A 20,309-nucleotide genomic window follows, 5' to 3' on the forward strand; every position below is an offset into this window, starting at 1 on the left:
TAGTTCCCTGATCAGGGATTGAACCCATACCTGCTGCAGTGAAAGCACAGAGTCTTAACCACTGGACCACCAGGGAAATCCCTATCCTGTGCTGTGTGCTCAGTCTCTCAGCTGTGTCCCATTCTTTGTGACCCCATAGACTGTACCCCCAGGCTCCTCTGTCCAGGGATTCCCCAGGCAAGAATACTGGAGTGCGTTACCATTTCCTTCTCCAGAGGAATCTTCCCTACCAAGGGATCGAACTCACATCTCCTTATGTCTCCTGCACTGGGGCAGGTGACTTCTTTACCACTTGTGCCATCTGGGAAGCCCTTGCAGTCCTGTAGTAAGCTTTCGATAAGGCAACACATGTCAAATTCTTAGCACAGTGATGGCCATTTAAAAAACACTTACTGCCTATTTGTGGTTACTATTGATACCATTATTACTACTATTAAGTATGACATTTTATGTATGTATATGTATGTACGTGCCCACACAGACTCAGAATAGTACCTAATGGCACATGGGGCCAAGTGTATGAACCATGGTGTCTAAAACAGTCAGATCAGTCAACTAATTAGATATCTGGTCTACAGATGAGTGCTGTAACTGGGTCACTTTGAGATCGTCGGTGAACCTTGCCTTTTGTTAGTATTCAGAGTCAGGAACCTATGGATGCTAATCAAATAGCAATCTGCTAACAATTGTAATTATTTAAATCCTAGCAGATCTCCATAAATGCTCCTCTATTTTGCTTTTTATTAGGAAGCTCTGAACTGTAGTCTATTGACAATCAGATCTGATAACTCTATGGCTGACTGGCTGATTGGTCTTTTGAAATGGTGGTTTTGGAATTAATTAGAAATTAAAGCAGCATGTCACTTCACATATAAACCTGGAAGTGCTCCATCTAAACATCCTCCTCTGATAATTAAAATGTGATGTGTAATCCTGGCTGATTAAGTTTGGTTTGTTTTTGTCATAGATGTTTTTAGGAAGTTTTTCTTCAGTGCAAATTATTACTACTTATAAATTTCAACTTTTATATTTCAACTTTTTAACAAGAAAAGGGAAATGAGCCAAAATACCCCTATTTTATGGATAAAATAGATTCTCTTTAAAAACATTAATAATTATTTGGATAGCTTTTTAAAGAAACACTAGGCTAATTTAGAAATGTCTGAAAATATCTAGAATTTTTGAATAAAATAAAAATAAGAAATATTTTCTTCTTTTTTTGCTTAACATGACTATGTTAGGCAAGGTGGTGCAGTGGTAAAGAATCCATGTTAGTTGTGATCGACACAGTCAAAGGCTTTGGTGTAGTCAATGAAAGCAGAAGTTGATATTTTTCTGGAATTCCCTTGCTTCTTCTATGATCCAGTGGATGCTGGCAGTTTGATCTCTGGTTCCTCTGCCTTTTCTAAATCCAGGTTGTACATCTGGAAGTTCTCGGTTCACATACAGGTGAAGCCTAGCTTGAGCGGTTTTGAACATTACCTTGCTAGCATGTGAAATTCGTTCAGTTGTGCAGTAGTTTGAACATCGTTTGGCATTGCCTTTCTTTGGGATTGGAATGAAAACTTTTTCCAGTCCTGTGGGCACTGCTGAGTTTTCCAAATTTGCCGGTATATTGAGTGCAGCACTTTCACAGCATCTTCTTCTAGATGTATCTTTTAAAATGACATAAATGAGCAATTCAGCTCCTGAAATGAAAAGAGAGAATGGTCTTAAAATATGTTCAACATTCAAGTGAGAAAAATACGATCTTGAAATTTCTGTAAAATTAAAGTGAGTAATGATGAGATCCATATACCAGGAGTCACAGATGGAAGAGACAAGTCCATCTTTACATTCATTATCAATTAAAGTTTCTGCCAACTGTCGAGTTTTTAATTTTGGGTCGTGCTTTAAAAACTTTAACATATGTGCCCTTTGCTGGGCCCTGGGCATACTTAATGATTTTAACATTCATGGTTTTTTTCTTTGCCTTGATCAAAGATAGAGCAGTGATTAAGAGCTATTTCAAATCGTTGGAAACAAATTAAGAGCATTTTAGCAATTAACATTACAAGATCTCTTGCCTTTGACACCCCCTGCAGCAAAGAGTTAATGTTTAAACTGTTTAACATTCCATGCTGTTAATAAGGCAGTTTTAAGGCTCTTTTTTGTTTCATGACCACATCAGGTTTTTTATTACAGTTTTTCAGTTATTCCAGCCATTAAAAAAAATCCCTGAATTTCTAATTTCACTGCAATTTCAGGTGAATGTTTTAGCACCTTAATGTGGCTTTTGCAATTATGCCAGGGGCTACCTTTGGATTCTGTCACATTTCTGTACTAAAGTGTTAGAAGCAGAGATCTCAGGTTTCCCCTCCTCCCTTTTTTTTTAAGTCATACAAGGTGACAGGCAAGATCTTAGTTCCCCCATTTCTTAAAAAAAACAACAACAAATTCTCCTGGTCTTTTTTGTAATCTTTCTGTCAGCCATGGGGGAAAATGTAAGCTGTCATTTCTTTTAAAACATGTATTCTTAATAGAATTGCCACCATAACTGACAAGCAGTTGTTGATATCATACTGTGTGAGAAAAATTAAGATATGTGTGCAATGAGAATGCAAACATTTCTCAGCTTTTAAGAAGCTCACAGCCAATGGGGGAAAATAACCACAGAAGAGCAAATATTGACATCACAAGTCTACAAGGAGATTAATATAGGAACCAAAGACTTAGATGTTTGCCCTTGTCCTCAGAGGGGAGTGTCAAGGAAGTTTTATGTTGCAGGGGATCTTAGAGAGGACGTGACTGCCAACTGATCCAGCAACTGGACCCAGCCCATCAGAGGCTCCTCCCCTTGTCACCTGTCCTTGGGCTGTATGTTCTGCCCACAGTTCCCACGTTAGGTGCTACTTCAAGGATGCAGCCTTGAGAGAGTTAGGTGTTGTTGAGACCATTTGGACTGAATACCTGCTGGACCCTGTTAAGGCCTCTATATAAACTCTTAAGATTCTGGAGAACAGGTGCAGAGACCTACTTGTGTTACCACTACTCAAGACAAGACATATATGTTTCCTTGCTTAGCAAACCTGTGCTGTGCTTTGTCGCCCAGTCATGTTCTACTTTTAGGGACCCCATGGACTGTACCCCACCAGGCTCCTCTGTCCATGGGGATTCTCCAGGCAAGAATACTGGAGTGGGTTGCCATGGCCTCTTCCAGGGGATCTTCCCAACCCAGGGATCGAACCCAGGTCTCCCACATTGCAGGTGAATCCTTTACCAATTCTTTGGGCTGAGGGAAGCCAAAAGAACACTGGAGTGGGTAGCCTATCCTTTCTCCAGGGGATCTTCCTGACCTAGGAATTGAACTGGGGCCTCCTGCATTGCAGGTGGATTCTTTCCCAGCTGAACTACCAGGGAAGCCCTTATCAAACTTGCCATCTACCAATCAGAAGGGGTCTGCCTCTTTATTTGGTATCTTTGTGCCCTCCATGTGCAGGGTCCAGTTTTGAATTTCACCTGGGGAACTCTTTTTTTATTAATATCCATATTATTTAGTCAATAAATATCTCTGTACCAGACATAAATCTAGATGTGTACAGTATTATGTGTAGTTTTAGGAGTAGGAATGTATCATTGAGGAGTTCATAGTCTAATGTTGGCAGCAACTAAAACATAGGGATATGGTGAGCATCCCTATCTCCTGGGGAGTTCTTGAGGGTGCAAACCAACAGTTTGCTGGGACATTAAGATCTGAGCAGAGTCTTGAATAGAGTGAAGGAATTTGCCAAGCAAAAGAAGGAGCCAGGGACACGCAGAACAAAGGGAACTACACGTGCTACGGAATTCATTATTTCTTTGGGTGTGCCTTTCCTTCTGCTGAAAGACACTTTTTGAGACAAATAATTCCAGGAGGTACTTCTCTCAATATTAGCTGTGTTTGTCTTTATCAGATTATTTCCTCCTCTTCATTAATTTTCCTTCTCCCCTCCCTATGCTAGCAAGTACTTTATATAAAAGCTCTTTAAAATGTTTTGCCCCATGCATTTCATGGATGGGAATGTGGGGTACAATGGAAGTTTTTCTTTTAAAAAATTGAGAGATAAGCATGCTGATAGAGTTTTTGCTGTTGTCGTTGTTCAGTCCCTAAGTTGTATCTGACTCTTTGTGACCCCATGGACTGCAGCATGTCAGGCTTCTCTGCCCTTCTATTTCCCTGTGTTAGCTCAAACTCATGTCCATTGGGTCAGTGACGCCATCCAACATCCAACCATCTAATCCTCTGTCACCCCCTTGTCCTTCTGCCCTCAATCTTTCCCAGCATCAGTCTTTTCCAATAAGTCAGCTCTTTGCATCAGGTGGCCAAAGTACTGGAACTTCAGCTTCAGCATCAGTCCTTCCGATGAATATTTAAGGTTGATTTCCTTTAGGATTGACTGGGTTGATCTCCTTGCAGTCCAAGAGACTCTCAAGAGTCTTCTCCAGCACTACAGTTTGAAAGCATTGAAGATTTTTTTTTAAACCCCTCTTTATTTATAAGACTAGACAAACAAATGTTGAGTTACAAAGACTTCCTTCAGGATCACAAAAGGAAACATAGGTCAGAAGAGAAATATTTTGACACCAAACAAAACCACCATAAATCACCCATCTAACAGCTGGCTTGCCTCTCCCTTCACATTGGTAAGATTAAGTTTGCAGTGAAGGAGAGATTGAAAATAGGGTAAAGAGGGGGACTATTGGCAGAAGGATCCTGGAAAAGGGAGAAGGGACAGAATCAGTAATAGATGTAAAAGGTTTTATTCTATTTAGGATCAGGAACAACTTTTCTGTTGTCACAGGAAGGAAGAAGAAACAGCTTGGGGCAGATGCAAGTACATTTGCAGAACTGGTTTAGAAAATTCATAGAGCTCTTGTGATGACACCAAATTTCCCTGTAACTTTCAGAGAGTGAGAGGGACATGTGAGTGTTAGTGTGTGAAGCAACATGAAGGTTAGACTATCCCCTCTGGGAAGACCAGGGACACACAGAGCAAAGACTAGATGAACTGTCTGGAAGTATTAGTGTCCAGCTTGTCAAAATGTCATGAATGTGCATTCCTTATATGTGCATGATTTTGCCAGCAGAGCCTGGTGTCAGGCTGTAGTAATGGTGGATGGTGAGACTGCCCTAAAATTCAAACATGATTAATTGCTTACATCATGCTCACTATTCTCCCTTCCTCCTTCCTAACAGAGCCCTGCTTTATTTAGGTGACTACTCTTCTCAGTCTCAAGTGGCTCAGTGGTAAAGAATCCAGCTGCCAATGCAGGAGATGCAAGAGACACAGGTTCAATTCCTGGGTCAGAAAGATCCCTTGGAGTAGGAAATTGCAACCCATTCCATGGACAGAGGAGCCTGGTGGGCCCCAGTCCGCAGGCTGGAAAAGAGTCAGATACGACTGAGCATCACCTCAGTTTAGACGTGTTCTCCAAGAGAAGTTGGTCCTGATTAGTCTAAGCCAACCCTGGTGGTCCCTTATCTATGACTGATTTGGGCAAGGGTATGAACATGTAATGGAATTCTAGGTAAGAAGGTAGAATCCACAGACAGGAAAATGTTTTTCTGCTTCTAAAAAGAGGAAAAGATGGTCAATTTTCTACCGTGGGGTGCTGTCCTGCAGGTGAGGCTTGGTGAAATGGTCTGAAGGCAAGATGGCATATAAAGATGCAGAAGACAGAACTTGGTTTTTGTTAACAAGATTGAACCAGAGATATTCTTGTTATGTGGGATAATTACCTTACCATTTATGCCATTGTGAATAGGTGTTTGCTAATTGAATCTGATATACTATTGATAGATGAGTACATTGGAAAGATAGTGGCACAAAGGCTTTGGGGATACTGGCTAGATCCTGCTTGAGGTGATGGACCCTGCTGTCTGAGATGGAGAGGGAAGGACATGATGACAGGAGAGGGCTGATTCAGAGAAAATATAAGGGCTCTTGGCCTGGATGTCACAAAGAAGTCAAAGAACTCATGTTTTAGGAGTAGTGGAGTGAGAAAGATGGAGAAACTGGAGGGAGAAGAAGAACCAATCTTATTCAAATATTCTAGGATATTCCTAACATTGTCATATTTGAAGATCCATTTGGCTCTTCATTTCAATAACCATGAGCATCCCTACAAAGGAGTTAGTATGGAATCCTGTCAGCAGAAGTGAGAGATGCAAGAGTATCTTGTCATCTTTCATATTCTTTGGAAATAAAGAAGGGAATGGTATATTTTAGAAAACATTTGTGGGGAGATCAAATTTTTATAGGGAGACACAAACTGTAATTTTTTTCCACCCAGGCTGCATGCCAATTGGATAAGATGGTAATTAGCAAGACACATTATTTTCCACTCTTATACACTTGATAGCCCAAGTTTGATTCACAGAAGCTACAAAACAGAGTAGTTACTGTGAAGCAGTGCATTTTTATGAGAAGCATTACTTTTAATGGAAAAATATGTGTTATAGTACTCCCAGTGCACTTTCATGACTGCTCCTGCTGTCCCCATTTCTTTCAATGCTGCCATTTTTATAACAGGCTATTCTTCTGGAAATAGTGCTCAATATTTTATTCATACTGTATGTGTAACAAGGAATGCTGAATTCAGAGGGAATTGTGTTTCTGATGAGGGTCCTGTAACTATACCTTGTGACGTATAGAAGCATTTCCATTTTCCAAACTGCTGTCCAGCTTTCTTCCTCTAATTGGTACATTTCACACCCCATTTCTTCCTCCAGCTTTTCCTGATTTATAAGAAAGTAACTCACATAGGGATAGGGACTTTCCTGGTGGCTCAGATAGTAAAGAATCTGCCAACAATGCAGGACACCTGGGTTCAGTCCCTGGGTTGGGAAGATCCCCTGAAAAAGGGAATGACTACTCATTCCAGTATTCTTGCCTGAAAAATTCCATGGACAGAGGAGCTTGGTGGGCTACAGTCCATGGGGCCCCAAAAAGTCAGACATGACTGAGTGACTAAAATTTTCACACTTTCAATTTCCCATAGAGAAAAGCACTCACTACATTCTTTTGGAGTGTCTTGGAGTATTTTCTGAGTAAAAACATTGTGAAGACATTCTCATCTTCTTTTTGTATTACTTTCACTTTTTATTTCTAGAAGATTCATGCCCTTCTGTCCAAAACCCTCCACTGTGCAGCTAACCCAATGTCCTCATCTGTCTCCTATCCTTCACGAATTCAGTTATCTAGCAATTAAGGATCCCAGATTGTTAAGCTACTCCTGATAAAAAATTCTTAATGAGCTATCATTTTCATGGGTATGATCATTTAGCAATAGGATGTACAGAGATAGAAATAATTGGGTTCAAAAGAATAAAACTATTAATAACTGAAGACAGAGCAATATAACAAGTGTTTGCGTTGGGGGTATAGTTTAGTGTTCATTGACCCCACAAAGTAGATGATAATTTACATGACAATTTATTCTAAGTAAAGTCTAATTCCATGAAAAAACAGATATTTAAATTTTGAACAGTTTAAAGTTTCAGAGTACAGGTCTTTTGTTTCCTTGCGTGCATGTCCTAAGTCGCTTCAGCTGTGTCCGACTGTGGAACCCTGTGGACTGTAGCCTGCTAGGTTCCTTTGTCCATGGGATTTCCCAGGTAAGAATATTGGAGTAAGTTGCTATACTCCCCTCCAGGGGATCTTCCCAACCCAGAGACCAAACTCGGGTCTGTTACCTGTAGCCTGCATTGGCAGGCGGGTTCTTTACCATTAAGACTTCTTTACCACTAAAACTTACCTAAGACTTTTCTTAGGTAGGTTTATGTGTTAAGCATTTTATTCTTTTTGATGTGATAATAAATGGAATTGTCTCCTTAATTTCTCTTGCTGATCTTCCATTGTTAGTTTATAGCAATGCAAGAGATTTCTGTTGTATTAATTTTGTATCCTGCAACTTAACCGAATTCATTGAGGAGCTTTAGAAATTTTCTGATAGCATCTTCAGGATTTTCTAGTATAGTATCATGTCACCTGCAAATAGTGATATTTTCCCTTTTCTTTTCCAATTTGTATTCCTTTTATTTCCTTTTCTTCTCCGATTGTCATGGCTAGGACTTCCAAAACTATGTTGAATAAAAATGGTGAAGCTATACCAGTCAAGACAGGCTTTTCTATGCAGCAAGAAAAAATAACCAGAAAGCACAGATTTATTTCTCAAGCAGTGACCACTGGGTAGAAAGTCTTTGCTAAACATAGTCACTTAAAGACCCTGGATGATAGAAACACTATGCCAACATCATGTGCTTCCAGGTTCTAGAATCACATCAGCTGAGGAAAGAGAATGAAGTATATCACAGTCAGCCTGGTTTTGTATGGCCAGATAGTCTCATGGGTCTGCTAAACTTCAAAGGAGATAAAAGAGTGCAATACTATATGGGCTCAGAAAGCAGAGAGCCAGAAATAGTCAATGAACAGAACTAATAACCTCCACAGAAGAAATGCATACTCCTTGAAGAAGAATTTACAAGACAAAAAACTAGGTAGAAGCAATTTGTTTTAGCCTGCTCAGGCTGTAATAACAAAATATCAGAGACTAGGTGGCTTAAAAAACATAAATCAACTTTCTCATAGTTCTGGAGTCTGAGAAGTCCAAGATCAAGATATGGGCTAATTTGGTTCCTAATGAGAGCTCTCTTTCTGGTTTGCAGATGGTTACCTTCTTGATATCTTCTCACATGGTCTTTCTTTAGTGTGTCTGTGAGGAAGGGAAGAAGGAGACAGTTTTCCTGAGGTTTTTCTGTAAGGATATCAATCCTATCAATCCTTCTGACTGCATTTAAAATCAATTATCTCCTGAAGACCCTGTCTCCAAACAGAGCCTCATGGGCGTTCGGGCTTTAATGCATGCAATTTTGGAGAGACACATTCAGCTTATAACAAAAAATATTGTAGTTGTAGTTTTAGTAACAAGGAGTACCAAATCAATGTAGAAACTTTTCTTTCTATCAACACAAATAACTGAAATTCTTACTTGATTATAAGAAACACATTTATTTTCATTTGAAAGGTTGAAGACTCCTCAGATATTAAGAGAGAATTTGATTCACTTCAGACCAAGAGAGTGACACGGGAAGCTCCTGAATTTTCTTCCTCTCATGGGTAAACACACGGAGCAGGTCCTTCTGAGAATAACAGGTGTTGGCAAGGATGTGAAAAAAGGGAGCACTTGGCACAATCTAGGTGGGAATGTAACCTAGGTCAGTCAGTATGAAAAACAGTATTGCAGTTCCTCACAAAAGAAAAAAATAGAACTGCCATATGATCCGGCAATTTCACTTCTGGGTATTTATCTGAATAAAATGAAAACACTAACTCGATAAGATATTTGCATCCCCATGTTCACTGCAGCATTATTTAAAATAGTCAAGATATAGAAACAACCTAAATGCCTATCAGTGGACAAATAAAGAAATGGTGTGGATATATACAATGGAATTTATCCAGTCACAAAAAGAAATAGAATTTTGCCATTTGTGTGTAACACATGGCTAGATCTTGATGACATGCTAAGTGAAATAAGTCAGAGTAAGACAAATACTGCACTATCTCTCTAATATGTGGAATCTCAAAGCAAACAAAACCAAGATCATAGGTGTAGAGAACAGATTGGTGGTTGCCAGAAAAGGGGGAAATGAGTAAACCTTTTTTTTTAAGTTTAAATGAATTGAATAAAAAAAAGAGTAAATATGTGAGGTAATAGGTATTTTAATTAGCTCAAAAATGGGAATAATTTTACAGTATATATGTATATCAAATCCTTATAGTGTGCAAGTATATTACAATTTCAGTTGTCAAATATTCCTCAGTGAAGTTGAAAAGCAAAACAAGAGGAAGAGAGACTTCAGGGTCAAAGGGGACACTTAAAGAGAAACTGATTTCCCAGACAGCTTATCAGGGCCCCACAGAGTAAAATGTAGATCACTCTAAGGAACCTGGCACCATTAGCCCAGGAAATCACTTGAAATCTCATCATCCAAAGACAAAGCTGGTTAATATGTTGGTAAAGTAGCCTCTGGGGAGGGTCAAGAGAGAGGGGGTATATGTATACTTATATTGTAGCTGATTTACATTGTTGAACAACAAAAACCTAACACAATATTGTAATGCAATGATCCTCCAATTAAAAATAAGTTAAAAAGGAACAAAAAATTTAAAAATCGCTTCTAGGGATTTTTCTACATTTAATATTTTTTTTCTTTAAACTTAGTCGTAACCCTAATGTTTTGTATCTTGGAAAGCTAAGATTTTCTACAAAAGGAACATGAGTTACTGAACATAACTGAATTATTGCAGTAAACATTGTTTCCCCAATTGCAGCACTCTTTTCTGACATGGGAAATGTCTTGTTTCTTCTCTAAACCTTAGAAATATAGCCATCTTCTACTGTAAAAAGGAAAAATGGAAGAACTTAAAGGAAAAGAATTTAGAGCAGAATGGACAGAGGAAATAAGAACCTCTAATGACACCGTTGACCCCAACAAAGTGTACCAAGTGTAAGAGAATTTCCATTTGTTGACTTATGCAGGTACTTTTTTAAGCAAAAGGGTCCTCTCATCAACTCAGTACCCTCTCTACCTGTGTTTCCTGATTTCCTGCTTCATGTCCCATTGGACTGGAAGATGGATTATTTCTCCAGAGTATCTTGTGGGAATTTGCTTATTTAAGACTGTACATCTGGAGGCTGTTTGGATGAGTTCTGTGTCAACACTTCTGTTCTTCCCATGCAGGATGTATACTGGGGACAGAAGGAGTGGGCACAGGTGACAGTTTGCTATTGAACAGTTTCATTTTCTTCTCAGAAATGTGAACTGTTAATCCTTACTCATAACACACAACCTTGGATGGGGTGAAGAACCTTCCACCTCCAATAGCACCTCTCTCTACATTTTTAAAAAGTATTTTTATTTTATCAGACTCTGGCTGATTAACAATGCTGTGGTAGTTTTAGGTGGACAGTAAAGAGACTCAGTCTTACACGTATATGGCTCCATTCTCCTCCCATCCAGGTTGCCACATAACATTGAACAGCATTCCCTGTGCTATACAATAGGACTTTGTTTGTTACCTGTTTTAAATATATCAGTGTGTACGTGTTGGTACCAAACTCCCTAACCATCCCCTCCCTCCACCCTTCTCCCTGGTAACAGAATTTCATTCTCTAAATCTGAATCCACTCTATATTTTTGCCAGATGTGGACTTTCAGGAGGAGGCCAATCACTCATCTTTGTCTCCTGTGGGTCCTGACCAGCTGAAGGCAGGCACAGAGAATCAAGTGGGGGTTAAAATGCAGGATCTGATTTTTGAGTGATAAGCCTGGTTTGAAGAATTTCACACAGCCTCCTCTGTCTTAAAATTAGGGTTCCAGGACTCACAGAAGTCTGACCTCCTCATCCAGTTGCACAAGGAGAAATTAGAGCAGAAATACAGACTACTGGTTGTGATAGGGACAGAGTAAAGGGAGAGAGTAGGGGATTAAATAGTTAATCCCACTAGGGGATTGTAGGTAGAAAAAATATGGGTGACTTTTCTAAGTTAATGATCACTGAAGAAAGCAGGTTTGCTTAACCACAAAACCAGATAGGCTTGCTTAGCAACAAAACCATGCAGCAGAAGCACGAGACATGCCCCCAAACAATAAAACAATGGTGGCAGAGACCACATCCTGCGCAGTGAGCTCAGTGAGTTAATGATCCCTACAACATGCCCTCTGGTGCAGTGGTAAAGAATCCGTCTGCCGGTGTAGGAGACGCAAGAGACTTGGGTTCCACCCCTGGGTTGGGAAGCTCCCCTAGAGGAGGAAATAGCAACTAACTCCAGTATTCTTGCCTGAAAAATTCCATGGGCAGAGGAGCCTGGCAGGCTACAGTCCATGGAGTCACAGTCAGACACGACTGAGTGGCTGAGCATGCATGCAGGATATGCTCTCTACACACATAAAAAGCAATAATTTATGGCAAGGTGACATTTCAAAGTAAAGACCCTCTCATTGTACTGAGACTTTAAATAATATTTCCATAGTGCCATGACAGTCCTGAGTTGACTACATAGAATCGAGAAAATTCCACTGCCCAACCTGGAGGAGTTGCTGATGATGAAAGCAAGATGTCTACTCAAAAATGAGAAAGAAGGTGGTCTTTCCCCTTCACCACTTTTTCTTTGATTACAAACCTGTAACCCACTAAATTCTTAAAGAGACACTCTCTCTCCCACCTGCTTGTAAGTCTCATAAGCATCCTGTTCTAATATTCATATCTATCATTTTGCCTCTCGCTGAATTCTTTCTGAACTGAGACATAAAGGACTTGGTACCAGAACTGTTTGAAGCCCTGGAAATGCCACCTAATGGTTTCAGTTGGGCCCACTATGTCTGCTTATTGCACCATGGTTGTCATTACTGGGGCTCATCAATATCTCTCATTCTCTAGCACCCCCTTAACCCATGAAAAATAATCATTCTCAGCCCTGTTTGAAGTTGGACAGAACAATATGGCTAGCTTTGACCACTGGACTATAGCAGGAACTGAAATATGTTATTTCAGGCTGAAGCAATAAAGGTACAATTTTCTGTGCTTTCTGCAAAGTGCAACTGCAGCCCCAAATCCTATGTGTGAAAGATCGGCCCACATATAGGCAATTACAAAGGCTTCCCTTTATTTCAGTTGGTAAAGAATCCACCTGCAATGCGGGGCACTTGGGTTTGATCCCTGGGCTGGGAAGATCCCCTGGAGAAGGGAAAGGCTACCCACTCCAGTATTCTGGCCTGGAGAATTCCATGGACTGTAGTCCATGGGGTCGCAAAGAGTCGGACATGATGGAACGATTTTTACTTTGCAGAGGCTTCACCTGGCCTCCTGGATGGGGGAAAGCTCTCTTCCTCACACCTGATTTGGTGTACAGCAGTGTCTGTTGACTTCTTTTAAGTAGACTACCCCAAGCATGGAATGCTCTGTTTACTCAACTTTAATTTGCTGCTAAAACCTTTCTCAAGTACATATGGATAAAAGTATGAGCCCACTCTTCTGCTTTAGTTTGAATATAGCATAATGATTCAAACTAAATCTTTTTTGATGATTCTGAGCTTTATCTCAAAAAAGTAAGTACTCAAAAAGTAATCTTTTTTTTTTAATGGAACAAGCCTGTAAATATCGAAGGTATAGAAAATTGAGATGAATTTATGCTAACTGCTAGATAGTCTTTGCAATCTATTTTAAAGAGACCTGTAATATCATTTTTAATTGCTACTTTTCTTTAAAAAAAACATTTGAGAAACAAAGCAAAATTTAGGTAATGAAATGTTCTAATTAATTATAGCCTAGTTAATTGATGTTTTACTGAATGGATTAAAAGCATTCTAAATTATGCTTTTATACTTTTGCATTTTTCTTTTTTTTTAATTATGCAAGTATGATAGCATATTTACAGGAGACTTGGAAAATACAGAAAAAATTACATAGAGTTCCACGATATATTACAATTATTTTTTAAGTAGATAAATTAAGATTTTTAGTTGGAGTTTTAATATCAAACTCTCAAAAATAGACAGAAAATTAGAAGGATATAGTAGATCTGAAAAGCACTCTGAACCAATTCAACATAAATAAGATTTATACGATTTTCACACAAAGTAGGATACAAATTCTATTCAAGTTCCTATACACTATAAACCAGGAGACACTGGAACTTACTCAGGGACATACAACAAGGTGTAAAAATTTCATGGTCTAAAGGCATTGACATCATACAGAGTTTGTTTTCTTATTACTGTGGAATTATGTTAGAAATCAATATCAAAAGATGTTTGAACACAACTCTCATTAAATAACATATTTTTAGATGACTTGGAATACAAAAATGAAAAAATAAACCTAAACATTCCTAAAGTGGAGGTCTGGGTATCTCTTACCCTTTTTTATTTTTTAATGTACAGAATCATTTTAAGCTTCTTAACTGAAGATGTTTGATAAGTCTATTTTCATAAACTACAGCTTTTGGTGTACTTCATGGTTAATTCTTGTGCTTGCTTTTGTTTTTTATTGACTTCCTTTGGACACATGCAGACTGTTCAATTTCCACACAGAAAGGGTACTGTTCCCCGCTTCGAGAGCTCCCATTGTTTCCATTCAGGAAATCTTCCTTTGGGAGTTGCCTGTGGAGCTCCTACAAAGAAAAGATAAGACCTAAGAAAATGACAGATGTTATCATTGTCTAGGAGAAGCTCTGACTCTATTAATATTTAATGGATCCAAAGTGAGGAAAATGGAACATTTATTGTTTTAGCTCCAAATCCTTTGCATTTTTTAAAACAAAGAAACCAGTATTTTTTTAAAATTAAATATACAACTTATATAAAAGGTAAAGTAACAGTTAAAAGAAATATCTATAAGAAGAGATATTTAAGGTATAACTTGTTTTAAAAAAACAAAAGGAAAACTAACTACAAAAGTCAGCCCTGAGCACTCTAGATTTCTACTGCAGGTAACTTGGTCGCCCTCACTTGATTTAGCTTCAGCAGTCTTCTTCCTATTTTATTTTAGGGGTGTCCTCTGAGACCACTGGGGCTTTCTTAGTGAGGTTTTCTTAGAACAAACCTCCAAGCTCAGTGTAAGAGCTGAAAACTGCTGGCCCCTAGTGCAGCCTCTCAACCATTTTTTTGGCCACCACTAAAAAGTAAGTATTTTGCATTTAAATGCCCTTTGGCAGGAAAGGCCAGTGACATTTGACTACGCTTGCCAAAATTCCTTTATCTGTGAGAACCCAGAGACACTTGAGTTTGAGACCTCTGTTTCCCAGTATGAAATAAACTATTTTCAGACACATCTTAAAATATAGAACTTGTGAAATATTAGAGGGGGAAGGAATCTTGTTAGAGTGACTAGTGCGTTGGGATAGCTGGGGGTGTTTGGTGAAAGTGAAATGACACCCATGGGAGTGAAGCAAATTAATACCAAGGGCTGTTTAGAAACTTAGGTCTCACAAGGAAGAGACTCAGCATCCACCTTGTAGCTCCCACCCCTAAATCTATACATATAGTCATTACTCCATGGACACACGGAGAAGGCAATGGCAATCCACTCCAGTACTCTTGCCTGGAAAATCCCATGAACGGAGGAGCCTGGTAGGCTGCAGTCCATGGGGTCGCAAAGAGTCGGACACGACTGAACGACTTCACTTTCACTTTTCTCTTTCAAGCATTGGAGAAGGAAATGGCAACCCACTCCAGTGTTCTTGCCTGGAGAATCCCAGGGATGGGGGAGCCTGGTGGGCTGCCGTCTATGGGGTTGCACAGAGTCGGACATGACTGAAGTGACTTAGCAGCAGCAGCAGCTGTGGACACAAATGTCAGTGTCATGAGTGCATTATGGTGCTTAAGAGCATGGATTCTCATGCTGGATTGCCTGGTCAAAACACCAGTAAACCATAATGAAAAAGAATAGGAAAAGTTCTTATAGGCATACAGTGTACAGTTATATACTTATAACTTTGCTATACAGAAGACATGAACACATTGGAAATCAACTATACTTAAGTAAAGTTTTTAAAAATTTAAAAATTAAGCAAACAAAAATAGAACATAATTTCATCACCTACTATGTATGAGAGATTTCTGATCTGATAAATGGGAATGATAGCTGTATCTGCCCCAAAAGCTTTTTACAAAGACTGAGTTAATAAATATAAAACCCTTAGTTTCTGACAGTAAGTCCTAAATATTGACTATTATCATTCATTCATTCATTTATTAAGCATTAAAAGAACATTTTTGCATGTCCTAGGCACTGTAGTAGGTCCTGAATACTCAGCTGTGGACAAGACTTACTGCTATTCTCAAAGAGCCAATGACCTAGTAGTGTGGATTCTCTGACATTACCAAAGCTTAATGCAAAGGCCAGCTTTCAGTATTGGATGGGAGCCTCATCTCTTCATATCAGGTATCACTTAAAAAAAAAAAAAAAACTACTGGAAAGAAACAGTAAAATTGGCAAACATGTTCTGGCAATGAATTGTTTTTCCTGTGTGTCTGATAAGAAGTTAAAATTGAAGTCTTTTGAGAAAGTCACCTGAAAACTCTGTGCACATACTGGCTTGATAAAGCTCCTAATTTGAGGGACATGACCTATTTCAAAAAAGTGAAAAAGTTGGCTTAAAACTCAACATTCAGAAAACTGAGATCATGGCAAATAGGTGGAGAAACAATGGAAATAGTGGGAGACTTTATTTTTGGGGGCTCCAAAATCACTGCAGATGGTGATTGCAGCCATGAAATTAAAAGACGCTTGCTCCATGGAAGAAAAGCCATGACAAACCTAGACAGCATATTAAAAAGCAGAGACATTACTTTGCTGACAAAGGTCCATCTTGTCAAAGCTATAGTTCTTCTGGTAGTCATGTATGCATGTGAGAGTTGGACTATAAAGAAAGCTGAGTGCTGAAGAACTGATGCTTTTGAACTGTGGTGTTGGAGAAGACTCTTGAGAGTCCCTTGGACTGCAAGGAAATCCAACCAGTCCATCCTAAAGGAGATCAGTCCTGAATATTCATTGGAAAGACTGATGCTGAAGCTGAAGCTCCAATACTTTGGCCACCTCATGAGAAGAACTGACTCATTGGAAAAGACCCTGATGCTGGGAAAGATTGAAGGCAGGAGGAGAAGGGGATGACAGAGGATGAGATGGTTGGATGGCATCACCAATTGGATGGACATGAGTTTGAGTAAACTCTGGGAGTTGGTGATGGACAGGGAAGCCTGGCGTGCTGCAGTCCATGGGGTTGCAAAGAATCGAACATGACTGAGTGACTGAACTGAACTGACCTATCTCACATTGGAAATGTGAAGGATAATGAGTGCACAGTATTTTTTATTTTTAAAGATATATTCTTTCCTTAATGCAAAACTGAAATGCTCTGAGTTCAAGTTTGTTTTATTAAGTCAGAAAATAGGTGGAGCAGGGGAAATGATTATTGAGACCTTAGAGACTGAGGTCCTGTTACTTCCTACAGCAGACAGTGTGCTGCTTACCCCAGCATCCTGCTTGATCCCAGCAGGTCACGTGACTCCAGGCAGGCCAATCAGGGCTAAGGGTATCCAGTTGTGGCAATTGGTTTGTATTATCAGGAAAGCCTTGGGACTGTAGAGCTGATGGGTGGGTCCTAGTTACATGCTCTGGGTCCTGAATTAAGCCACACCTGAAACCTCAGTACTGTTCCATTCTGTGAGTCAATGTGTTCCTTCTCTGCAAGACTATTAAACTTGAGTTTGATGTTTTTTTGTAAGCAACTTTGGCAGAATCCCTGAACTTAATAGGTTTAAACAAATGCTTTAAAAGTAAACATGTAGGGGCCTGAATGCGGAAACCTGTCCATTTGTAAGCAGTTAGGCTTATCTGCATGCAGCTAGGTGGACTCTACCCTGAGCTGAGCTGAGTCTCTTCAGTCGTGTCTGACTCTTTGCAATGCTATGGACTTAGCCCACTAGGCTTCTCTGTCCATGGAATTCTCCAGGCACGAATATTAGAGTGGGTTGCCATTTCCTCCTCCAGGGCATCTTCTCGATCCAAGATCAATCCCACTTCTCTTATGTCTCCTGCATTGGCAGGCACGTTCTTTATCACTAGCACCACCTGGGAAGCCCCTATCCGGGGAGTAATTTGAACCATCAACTATGACTTGAGATAAGGAGAATAAAGAAAACTATTTCTGTGTTCAGACCTACGGTATTAAAAATTTGAGAAGTGCTGAAGGTACAGCAAGAAATTAAACTTGAAAATACACAATGTGGTATTATAAGACATTCGTTCATGGAAGCAGCTTGCTGTGGCAGTTTTGGACTGGCATAATGGACTGTGGAAACAGACCTACTGGATGGGATTTTTGTTTGGCCACTTATTAGTTGTGAGAACTTGGACAGATTATTTCATTTTTCTGTGCCTCAGTTTCCTCATTTGTAAAAAGGGATAATAATAGCACCTACTTATAGGGGTTTTTACAAACCACATTTGCAAAATATATAATAGATGCCATATAATTTTTTAAATTACAGGTATATAAACTAGACCTATAGGTGATACATCTTCTCCCCAGCTGGATATTATTTGGCCTGAAATAGAACATGAAGCAGTGAGCCCATAGTTCTATGCAATGCTGACTCTTCCTTCAGACCACCTGGCTCAGTGCTGAGACCACTGAACTCTGAGCTCCTATGATGAACCACGATGGATTTGAGAGCCCATTCAACTCACACCATTACATTTCTGGAATGTTAGGTCCACTTTTTGCAAGGTCTACTTGCTCACTCATGACTGAGACATGATGAGAAAAAAAACTCAATTGAGACCAGTGGTCATTTTCACCTGGGCCAGTCTTGGTGACCTGACTTGGCTCAGAAGTAATACTGTCAGTGTTCAAAAAAGGTTTGATAAGAATATTTTAATAAGTACTAAATATTTTTTAGCTTGATTGAGCATGGAATAAGTAGATGTTTTCATTGGCATATGTACCTTTTCCACATGTTTTGAGACATTTCAATTCATTCTAAGATCCCTGAACCTATTTAACACATATAGTTAGGTTCACTTATTTTTATCTTTACGTGTGTTATTTTGCCTTGTGGATGTTAAATCTCATTTTGTTTAATCCACTGAAAGGGAAAAAAACAAAACAAAACAAAAAACTTTGGTGACCTGGATTAGTAGCCTGAAACTATTTTCAATAGTGTTGTTTCATTACTGTGTTATAGGCAAGCCAAACAAGATTTAACAGGTACAGTAGTATTAAAAAGTATCTAATGAGATCAGCTTCTTTTTGTGCAGCACACTGATTTGAACCCTTTTTAATAAAGTGCACAGAAATAAGCAAATGTGTTTGTAATTCGATTTTGGCATTAGACTTATAAAATACATACTTATATTTAAAAGAGTTATCACTTTATAAACTGAAAAACTTTCAAGAAAAATGGAAATAAATAATTTTTTGTTAACAAATGATTTCAAATGGTGAGTCAATTATTCTCTCAGCCAAACTGACTAGTTTTAGCTTTTCTGGCTACTTAGATTGACTTTCTCTGTCTTCATTTTGCCCTCCTTCTTTTTAGGGAAGTTGGAAAGCTAAAAATGTGGCATTACCTTGACTCTTTTGGAGCTAGGATCCTGAACACTGAATAGATTCAGTTATTTGATGAACTTTCATAAGACATAAAAAGCCTAAGGACAGGGCATGTCATCTCTCAGCAGAATGTGGACAGAGATGGGCAATTAGGTTTTAATAGAAATAAATTTTAGCAGTTGCTGGATTCCACATCTCACTCTGGTCACTGGATTTGTGGATGGAAGTGGCTTTAAAACTAGCAGTAGAGGCAGTGGTTGTAGCAACTCCTGACTTTGCATCACATTTACAATGATGGGAACTTGGACTTAACCTTCTCCAACCTTTAAACTGTTTTTTTTTTTTTTTTTTTTTTTTTAAAGCATTTAACCTTCTGTATTACCTACAGTAATTTCTGTCTCCTGTATTTAATCTTGGCTTTTACTGTCATGGTCTGGGTTCAGTCCCTGGTGGGGGAACAGAGATCTCACAAGCTGTGCAACATGGCTCAAAAAAATGTTTACAATATTGTAAAATAATTAGCCTCCAGCTAATAAAAATAAATGAAAAAATAAAAAAATGTTTACATTCAAGTAATATTATATGTGTTATGTACAGTATAAGGGCCTCTAAATAGTATAACTCTTTCCTTTTCTCTCCTGACCTCTGTGCTATTGCTATACTTTACTTTCACATGTATTGTAAACTCTATGCTACATTGCTGATATTTTTGCTTAGTCAATTATCTTTTAAGGAGACAATAATAAAATACACCTCATATATTCACCCATGTAGTTACCACTTCTGAGCTTTTCATTCTTTGGTATAGAATCAAATTTCCACAATTCCATCTGGTATCATTTTCCTTCTGCCTAAAGGACTTTCTTTAATATTTCTTGTAATAATGGTTTGCTGATGAAAAATTGCCAGCTTTCATATGTGTGAAAAAATATTTATCTTGCCTCTGCTGCTTTTTTTTTCTTAAAGTGGTTGGGTTTTGTCAGTTGCTCAGATATGAGTAGCTTGTTGGATTAAAAAAGTAAGTCTGACAAAATATATATAATATAAAATTTACAATTTTAACCATTTTAAGTGTACAATTCAGCTACTTTAAGTCACATTGTTGTAAAATTATTAGCACTATTTCCAGAACTATTTCATCATCCCTGACAGAAACTCTGTGTCCATTAAGC

The sequence above is a fragment of the Dama dama genome, chromosome 8 (assembly GCF_033118175.1).
Source record: "Dama dama isolate Ldn47 chromosome 8, ASM3311817v1, whole genome shotgun sequence".
Lineage (NCBI taxonomy): Eukaryota > Metazoa > Chordata > Mammalia > Artiodactyla > Cervidae > Dama > Dama dama.